Source organism: Cyprinodon variegatus, unplaced genomic scaffold (genome assembly GCF_000732505.1).
Source record: "Cyprinodon variegatus isolate N-32 unplaced genomic scaffold, C_variegatus-1.0 Scaffold277, whole genome shotgun sequence".
Taxonomy (NCBI): domain Eukaryota; kingdom Metazoa; phylum Chordata; class Actinopteri; order Cyprinodontiformes; family Cyprinodontidae; genus Cyprinodon; species Cyprinodon variegatus.
Genome location: NW_015150730.1, coordinates 846,871 through 855,036, shown reverse-complemented (window position 1 = coordinate 855,036; position 8,166 = coordinate 846,871).

The window sequence follows — 8,166 nt, the reverse complement described above, 5'->3', positions numbered from 1 at the left end:
TTTTGATAAGGCCCAGCCTTCAGTAAAGGCAATTCCTATGGCGGGTTCCCAGATGTATGTGAGTGGAGCTAGGCGGAGCGAGACATGCATCTGGCTGTTGTCAGGTTAAGTTAGAAGAGGGAAGTGCACGAAAACGCTGGGGCCGTTTTTCCAGCTGGATCCTCGCTCTTTTTCACCCTCTTGTCCCTCCGTTGTCGCACAAACTTGCCCCTTCCGCTTTTCCACTTCCTCACCGTCTTAACTGTATCTAGACCCACAGCTAGTTTTTGATTGTCCCTCTTGCGTTGTGGTGTGAAATAACATAGTGCAGACCACACTTCAATATTAGGCATAAATCAAAAATATCTGTGACAAGCTCACTGCAACACTCTACTGCAGTAGTATAACCAGCCCTGTCCACAGATTTTCCATCCTGAGCTGATAGTCTCTACAGCTCTTGACAGAGGGGGAACCAGAGTTATCTAGGCTCTTTGTCATTTGTATTTTCTTGCCCTAAAGTGTTAGATTTACCATCATGTTCTGGTAGGCTTTCAGCTGTGCTTTCTATTTTACCTGATAGGAAAAATAGTTTAAGTGAGAGACTTTTTTTTCACAACTTTACCCTTAACTTGACCTTCCTACTATGCTCTTTGGCCCTAAAGATGCCGTTTTTTTCACTACCAAACCTCCAAGGTTTTCGCTGAACAGCTGTTTTTTATGCTGTAATGAAATTACACACAGAGGGACTCTGCTTACCAATTAATTTACAGTATTTTAGATCATGGGGAGATCTAAGTAAAGGGCTCTCAAAACAAAAGCATGGCAGAATTTTAGATGTATTTGAATATAAAAGTGTATTATATTGTGCAGATAAATGCTCATGTGATTAGTTGCCTCTGTATTTGCAAATGCACAGATTTGTGTTTTTTTTTTCCTAAATTAGCCATTGCATTCCAATGCATTGCTATTTGAAACACATGATTTCAAGTGTCTCTTTCTTTAACTGCATGCCTTCATTCAAATAAAATGAGAGAGAAAAGTGAGGGAATATTAATGCTCCTGAAGCACTGAAACTAAATGAAGGGCTTGTATAGAGATATTTATGCAGCACCTCGTTTGTCTCTTATGCTGTGAAGACAGACAAATCTCTTTTTTATGCCAATTCCATCAACAGGTTCAAGAGATAGAGGGCCTGCTGCCATGGCGATGCAGACTCACCCCTACACTTCAAGTATAAGGAGTTACGTCTGACTGCCTGCCCACCTTATCCATCAAAACCAGAAATGAAAAGCCTTTATAGTAGCATTCTTCTGGCTGAAATGGGGTGTTACCCTGTGGGCAGCTGATGACATATATGAAACACATTCAACAAATACCTTCTACATATAGCCAACCTAGGATTGTCCTATGGTCAAAATATGCACCATACAAGCGTAACCTCAATCCGAAAACAAAAAGCCGTGATAAGATCAGGAGATTTGCTTGGCGAAAAAAGTAAGAATCTTTTCTTACTTTGCTGCATTTTAAAGAATCCCTGTTCATTCTATATTAAACCAATTTAACTTGCATAGGTGTTAAAAACGTTATACTAGAAAAAACGAAATGCTCTCATAGGAGATTTACTTGTGGTGGCACTATGACTTTCAGAGAAATATTGTAATTATGCTGTACAACCATAAGCACTTTGAAATAATTGCAGTATCTACATTTTAATTAAATGTCCACACTTGCCATTTTGAAAAAGCTTTTATTATTCAGGATCAAAGAGGTTTTCTTTACTTGACCTTAACTTGTTTAATAAGATAAAACAAACAAAGTCCTACTGGTTTTATCTAAAACTTTTTAGCAGAGTTGTAAAACATGTATATGAAGTATATGAGGAGCAGGTCGTCTGCCTCAACTATGGCGGCTGTCAGCTCTGGCTCGTGGTTCCTTTCTTTGGGTCAGGGGTCATCCAGCTGTAACTCCCCCTCCGCCCCCTTCTCCTGAAATAGCAGATGTGGTTGGACCACCGTGGCGAGAGTCTAACCACATCTGGCTCTGATTACAGCCAGACAATCCAGCTTTATCAGCTCCATCCACTTTGCTGAGTTCTGCTGTGCTCCTTCTCACAGAGGTGATGTGTGACACATTCTCAACTCACCAATACTAGCTTTACAGGATGATTTATAGGAATTTAAATTACCAATAGGAGACTAAATGCTGCTGAAGTTACACACAACCATAAGTGACCAGCTAACAAGTTCTTTGTCTATTTGGGAAATCTTTATACTTTCTTGACCCTTATTTAACCCAAACCTCTTTTAAAAGAAAAGTCATAAATCCATGATTTTCAAACAAATCTATTGACAAATGACTTACTGATATAACACTGTCACTGAGGATCCCTGAGGAAGTGCCATCACTTAGTATGCCTGCAGTTGAACATGTCTGGTTAATTGACAAGCCATTGCCTTTATAAATTCCAACCTTTATTTGGATAATTTGTCTTATGTTTAGGGTCAGAAATATGTCACACTTGAAGATGAAATCCCAACATCCATAAACAAGGGAGTTTGAGAAAGGATTATGTTGCATACAGGGATGTCTTACTGCAGTTTAATTTCCCAGGCGGCCTTTTCGAATTATCCCCACCCATTTGCCAAAAACATCTTCACAGCTCTATGTTGCTGTGGTTAGATTTGGATATCTTGAATCACTTCAAACAAACATCTGACATGGGAGATGGATCCAAAGATGGCGATGGTCCGAACTTAAAACTGAGGCTCAAATGGAAGCACATGAATGACAAGTAAAGCAAGTAAGATTTTGCGTATATTTTCATTTTTTTTAGAAGTGGAAAACTTAAGAAACCTGCACTCGATTTCCTACATTAGGAGTGTTTAAAAGTCTTACTGGGGACCATTCCACTTTTTAAGAGTTTTACGATGTAGCATCAAATTTATTCAAAACCTCCTGTGGTCTGCTGCCCTGGTCATGTCCAAGGCTCATGTTAGAAATCATCAGGATAGTTATAAACAAGGTTGTAAACCGTTTGCAACTCATCTGTCCTTGCAGCAATCATCACCCACTTTAACCCCACTCACCCCTAACAGCAGGCCAGAGATGAGACCCTCTTTGCAAGGGAACACATGTCAGAGGTCCCTATGTGGTTCAGGCACAGGGACGAGATATGTGCTCTAAACCTGTCACCGCCTTCTTCATGTGCTAGTGCTGGGGATTATCTTCCCCACAAAATATTATTTTCACCAAAACTTCACTTTGGATTGCTTTTAGATTTCTTCGGGTTGAGATTTCCAAAACCTATTTTCTAATTAAATTCAGTTCATTTTTATTTTATTGTTATCATAGCGCCAATACACAAAACATGTCTTCTCAAGTAACTTTACAGAGATGACAGCAGAGAAAATAAAATAATTTCACATCTAGAAAAGTATCATTAGTTTGGTCAAGTGCTGCTTCTAACGTGGCCACAGAAGCACTCTAAAGTTAAGACTTTCACCTTTTAAGATTGGACTAATGTTCTCGTTTCCCCATGATTGTCCTAAGAAAGTACATGAAGTAATGGGGGTTGTCAAAGTTGACTCTCTGGATAGATGCCTCTTTGCCCTGCAAAAGAATACATTTTAATAGCTGTTTGGCAAACTGCTGTCGCTCCACTGGTTAATAATAATGCCTTCTTGTATGGAAGCCCATACCAGCACTGTGCGTTGCTGGAAAAGGAGTTGAAAAGAGTTGCATCTGTTCTGTCTCTATGAATTGCCATAGGGGGACAGCAGAAGCTTAGCTGGGATGTTATTTTTGCACTGTTGTGTAAGAACGCTTTCAGTCTGTAGCAAAGCTACTTCATGCTGGCTCTCTTTTATCCCCATATTTATTTTTGCCTTAAGACCTGTCTATTCTGGGAGAATTCCAGAATATTCTTATGGTACATGAGTCTTCATACCTGAACAAAAGATCTAATAAGTTATCCATGTCCACAATCCAATAACGGTTGGGTTTAAGCTGAATGTTGTCTGTCTAATTGTTTTCCATCTTCCACTAATTTCTTTCTCCTTTTGATATCGTCCTTTGGGCAAAGTCAGTCTTAACGCTATAATCAAGTCTTTTGCAACTCCTCTGCTAATCAAGGCCTCTGTTTTTAATGGACCACATGGACTGCAGGCCTCTGCCAGATTGCCCATCACCTGTTGTAGTAAATATGTTAACCAACGTGTTGTCATAATTTTTTTTGGGGGGGAGGGGGTTATTATTGTGACTTACATTGATTTTTCATTATTTCTCCATAAAGTGGAAACATTTTCTGCTTGGCTTCCTCCCATTCACTTTGCTTTGTGTAACCACCACATGCTTTTTTAAATCAAAGAAAGGCTAAACCATCCTTGCGTGGCATTTGCCCTATGATCAATATGGTACAGCACCTAATAAAGGATGAATTCTAACCCGCCAGTCCATTTGCCTGCAAAGCCTGTGGGACGTTAAATCTCATATGTAAATTTAATCTATGTACATCTGGTGCATAAATGTTTCAGGGGTATGGAAAAAAGCATCTACAATGTCATATAATCTCTGTAATGTAAAGTCGATCTCTATGTCCACTCCCTGTAGCTTTTTGTGTAGCCTAAACATGTTTGTGTGTCTGTTTTTCTGCTTTTAAAATACTAAAAAAAGTTATGGAAGGATTTTACTGAAATTTTCAAAGAAGTTGCATATTGTGACTTGAAATAAATTATTAGATGCTGGTGATGATCCGGATGACCATCTGGATCCATGAATCATTAGAAAAATTCTGAGAATACAGGCATTAACTTAAGGTGGAAGTTACAATATGTTTGGAAATGAGCTACTTGGAAGAGGTCTGCACTCTTGGAGTGCTTTTCTAGTTAAAATGTGCCACAAAACCCACACAAGGAAAGGAAAGTTGTCTTTTTTTCTTCTTCTTTGAATAAAATAAATAAAAAATGTATAAATCAAAAAAAGAAAAAAGGCTAATGGGCTGAAATTCTTAGAATAGTATATTCTGACCTATTAGACACCTTAAAACGAGCTTTGGTAGTCATCCTATAAAACATGGTAGGCTAACACAAACATGGCTAACACAAAATACATGGTACCACAGTCAATCTATAAAGGTCAGAAATCGTATTTGCTGGGGAATAATTTTACTTTAAAAATATTTAAAATTGTGAACTGGAAAGGTTAGCCTACTCCGCATCACCACGTTTAGTTGCAATTTTAAAAAAAAATATTATTTACAAATGTTTCTGCTTATTAAGTAGGTTAATGCCATGAGCTTCACAAAACAACATGTTTGTTTTCATTTAATCAAATAAAAAAATTGAGCAGCAAATTCAAAAGCAGGTGTTGTAAAGTAATTTTAACACAACTAACTAAAATTAGATATAAATATAAATTAGTTTATTACTGCAAATTTTCCCTCTACTTGAACAGCACCCATATAGATTTTTCAGATTGGAGAAAATGAAGTAATTCTGCTATAAGTCACCGATTTTTCTTTGACTCTGAACTGACAGATAAAAAATGTATATGTTTAGGCCATGCAATGATGTTATTTTTCCCATCACAGAAGCGTCTGTAGAACCAACTTGAAACAAGAAGTAACTGCTTTGGTGTTTTGGAAAGAAAATAAACAATGCTAATTTGGAGAATTGTAACTGTTAATACAAATAGCCCTCCCCCTTCAGCACCAACATGATGAGATTTCATGACCTCTTTAACTGAAGGTGAGGCAACTTCCATTACTTTTTTTTATTTTAAATCGAAGGTCATCTGTCGAGATAACTTACATACAAAGGATTTTATTAGATTCCAAGTACACTACATGATTAATCAGAATAATTTCACAGTTTAGCAAATACTCTCTTATTCTGACTTTTGCATTCCCAACTGTCCACTAAAGGGAGCATTGGTTTCCTATGCAACAAACTTAAATGTATGGATCGTACAAACTCCTATAAGAAAAGGAACATGAAGGTGTTTTTTTACCCCAATCCTGAATAGGCTAATCAGACAAAAATATTGAGCATCAGTCACTCGCCATATGCAGTTTGAAATCTAACTTGCACAAAGTGTCAAATTTGTCAAAAATTGTATTTGTCTTGCAAACTAGATAATCAAATCAGACATGCTGGCAACTGGCTGATGAGTTAGAAACTTTTTAGGTGTCATTAAAGTCACCCAGTTGTTGAAACCTCCAACATGTGTGTGACTGTTTTCTTTTCGGGGGTGGAATGAAGTTCTAGGGGACTGCAGGGAGCTAATTAGAAGCTATTCTCTAACTCACAGCCAAATGGAGCAATTATCTGGCCGAGTGAGTAGATAATTCCCTCCCATTCATCTCCCACTGTCAGCATCCCACAACCCACCAACCTGGAATAAAGATACTATACCCTTCTGACACCTAGGTTTTAGCTTTTTTTTTTCTCCTCAAAGTCCCTACATCTGTCCTTTGTAGGCAACTCTAATGATTGTGAATGAGTTAAATTATAATTTCTCCCATCGATGTTCGATTTAGCTATTAAATAATGAAGGAAGAGCAGCCATAATGATCATGATAACTATTTTCTCTTTCTCATTCTGAAAAAGGAACAAATAAGATTATTCAACAAAACAATAGCTTAAAAATATAAAAGAAAAACCCAATATTGTATGGTATTACATTACAGATACTTTTTTCCTCACACCTGAAAAGTTGATGCACTTGGTTCAAAGTCTGGCATAAAAGAGCATGTTGAAGTTTAGCAGGCATGTTAATGCTGCTGACAAAGGGGGCTGTGTCTTATAATGAGTATCTTAGTGATAACATGCACAGACAGTGTCCTTTCAGCACATTTCTTGCACTAAAAATGTTTGTTGAGAAAGCAAAGCTAAATATAATGCAGGAGCATCAGTCTCTAGCAATATGTGTTTACTATTTTCCACAGCATAAAAAAGTGTGGGAATTATATCAAGTTCAGTGTGTGGATGTTTATGTTTGAGAAAAATATTTATCTTGATGTCGTTGGAATAAAGTCCAATTAGGTTCGAAACTGATTTAGAGATGTTAGATTTTCAAAAAGGCTCTAAGTAAATCAAAGAGTCTGATAAACATGATTGAAAAAAATATTCTTGAAAATGATTTCAATTTCATAGCCATGGAAACACCATCACACATTTTGCAAATTGGCATGTCAGTGGCATAGAAATATAAATGCTCCAGCTTGGTCCTCCTATGCATACTGCTCTATACAGTGTGCATAGGAGGCCTTCCTCATTTTTTTTTTTGTTCTTTTTAAAAAGGTAAAAAAAATGTCAAGGCATCGGCATTTAACTCTATACTGCATCTATTTAGCACTTTTAATGGAACCTGTGGTGGTAGGTGCTACAAACTCTTTCTAACCCAAAATAGATTCCCCCAACTCTGTATGCTAAATGTTTTTTGTGCTTTTATTTTTTTGTATTCAGTTTCTGTTTTTACCATATGTCTGCAGAGTTTAATGTTTTGAGGATGCTAGTGCTTAATCATTGTTTTATCTGTTATCCTAACACTGCAGCTATTTAGTATTTAGACAGTTGTTCAGAGGATAATTAAAAGAGCAAATTGAATACAGTGGAAACATAAATGCAATAATTGCATTTAATAATAATTACAAATAAGTTTTCAATCTTGTTTACATATTTAGATTGCTTAGCAAATGTTAGTTTTAGTGGAAATGTATTTGTGGTCATGTATTTGAGGTATAAATGATTCCAAAGCATTAACATTACTGCAGAAGGTTACACAAAACTGCTAAAAATTAGACTTGCAAAAGAAATTTTAAGAAATCAAGCTAGCATGTAAATAACTTAATTTTTAAAGGGATGCATGTTTGTTGTAAATCTTCCTCACACATACTCAAAACCAAAAACAAAACTTGATAGGCCGGTATTTTTTTAGGGGAATCAGGTGAAAAGAGGCCACATCTTTTTCAGCCATTACCAGAGGTCACTGAGTGGAGAGGAGGAGGGAAATTTTAGGAATGTCTGGTACTGGTCTGGGCGCCACTGATGAAAAATTCAATCACTGAAGATGGAGAGAGGCTAGAGGATAGCACTGGGCCTCCCCTGTCCTCCCACCACTAGATATACGTGCCCCGTCACACCTTAATAATCTGTGCTCTCTTTGCAGCCAAAGGTCTGTGTGACAGA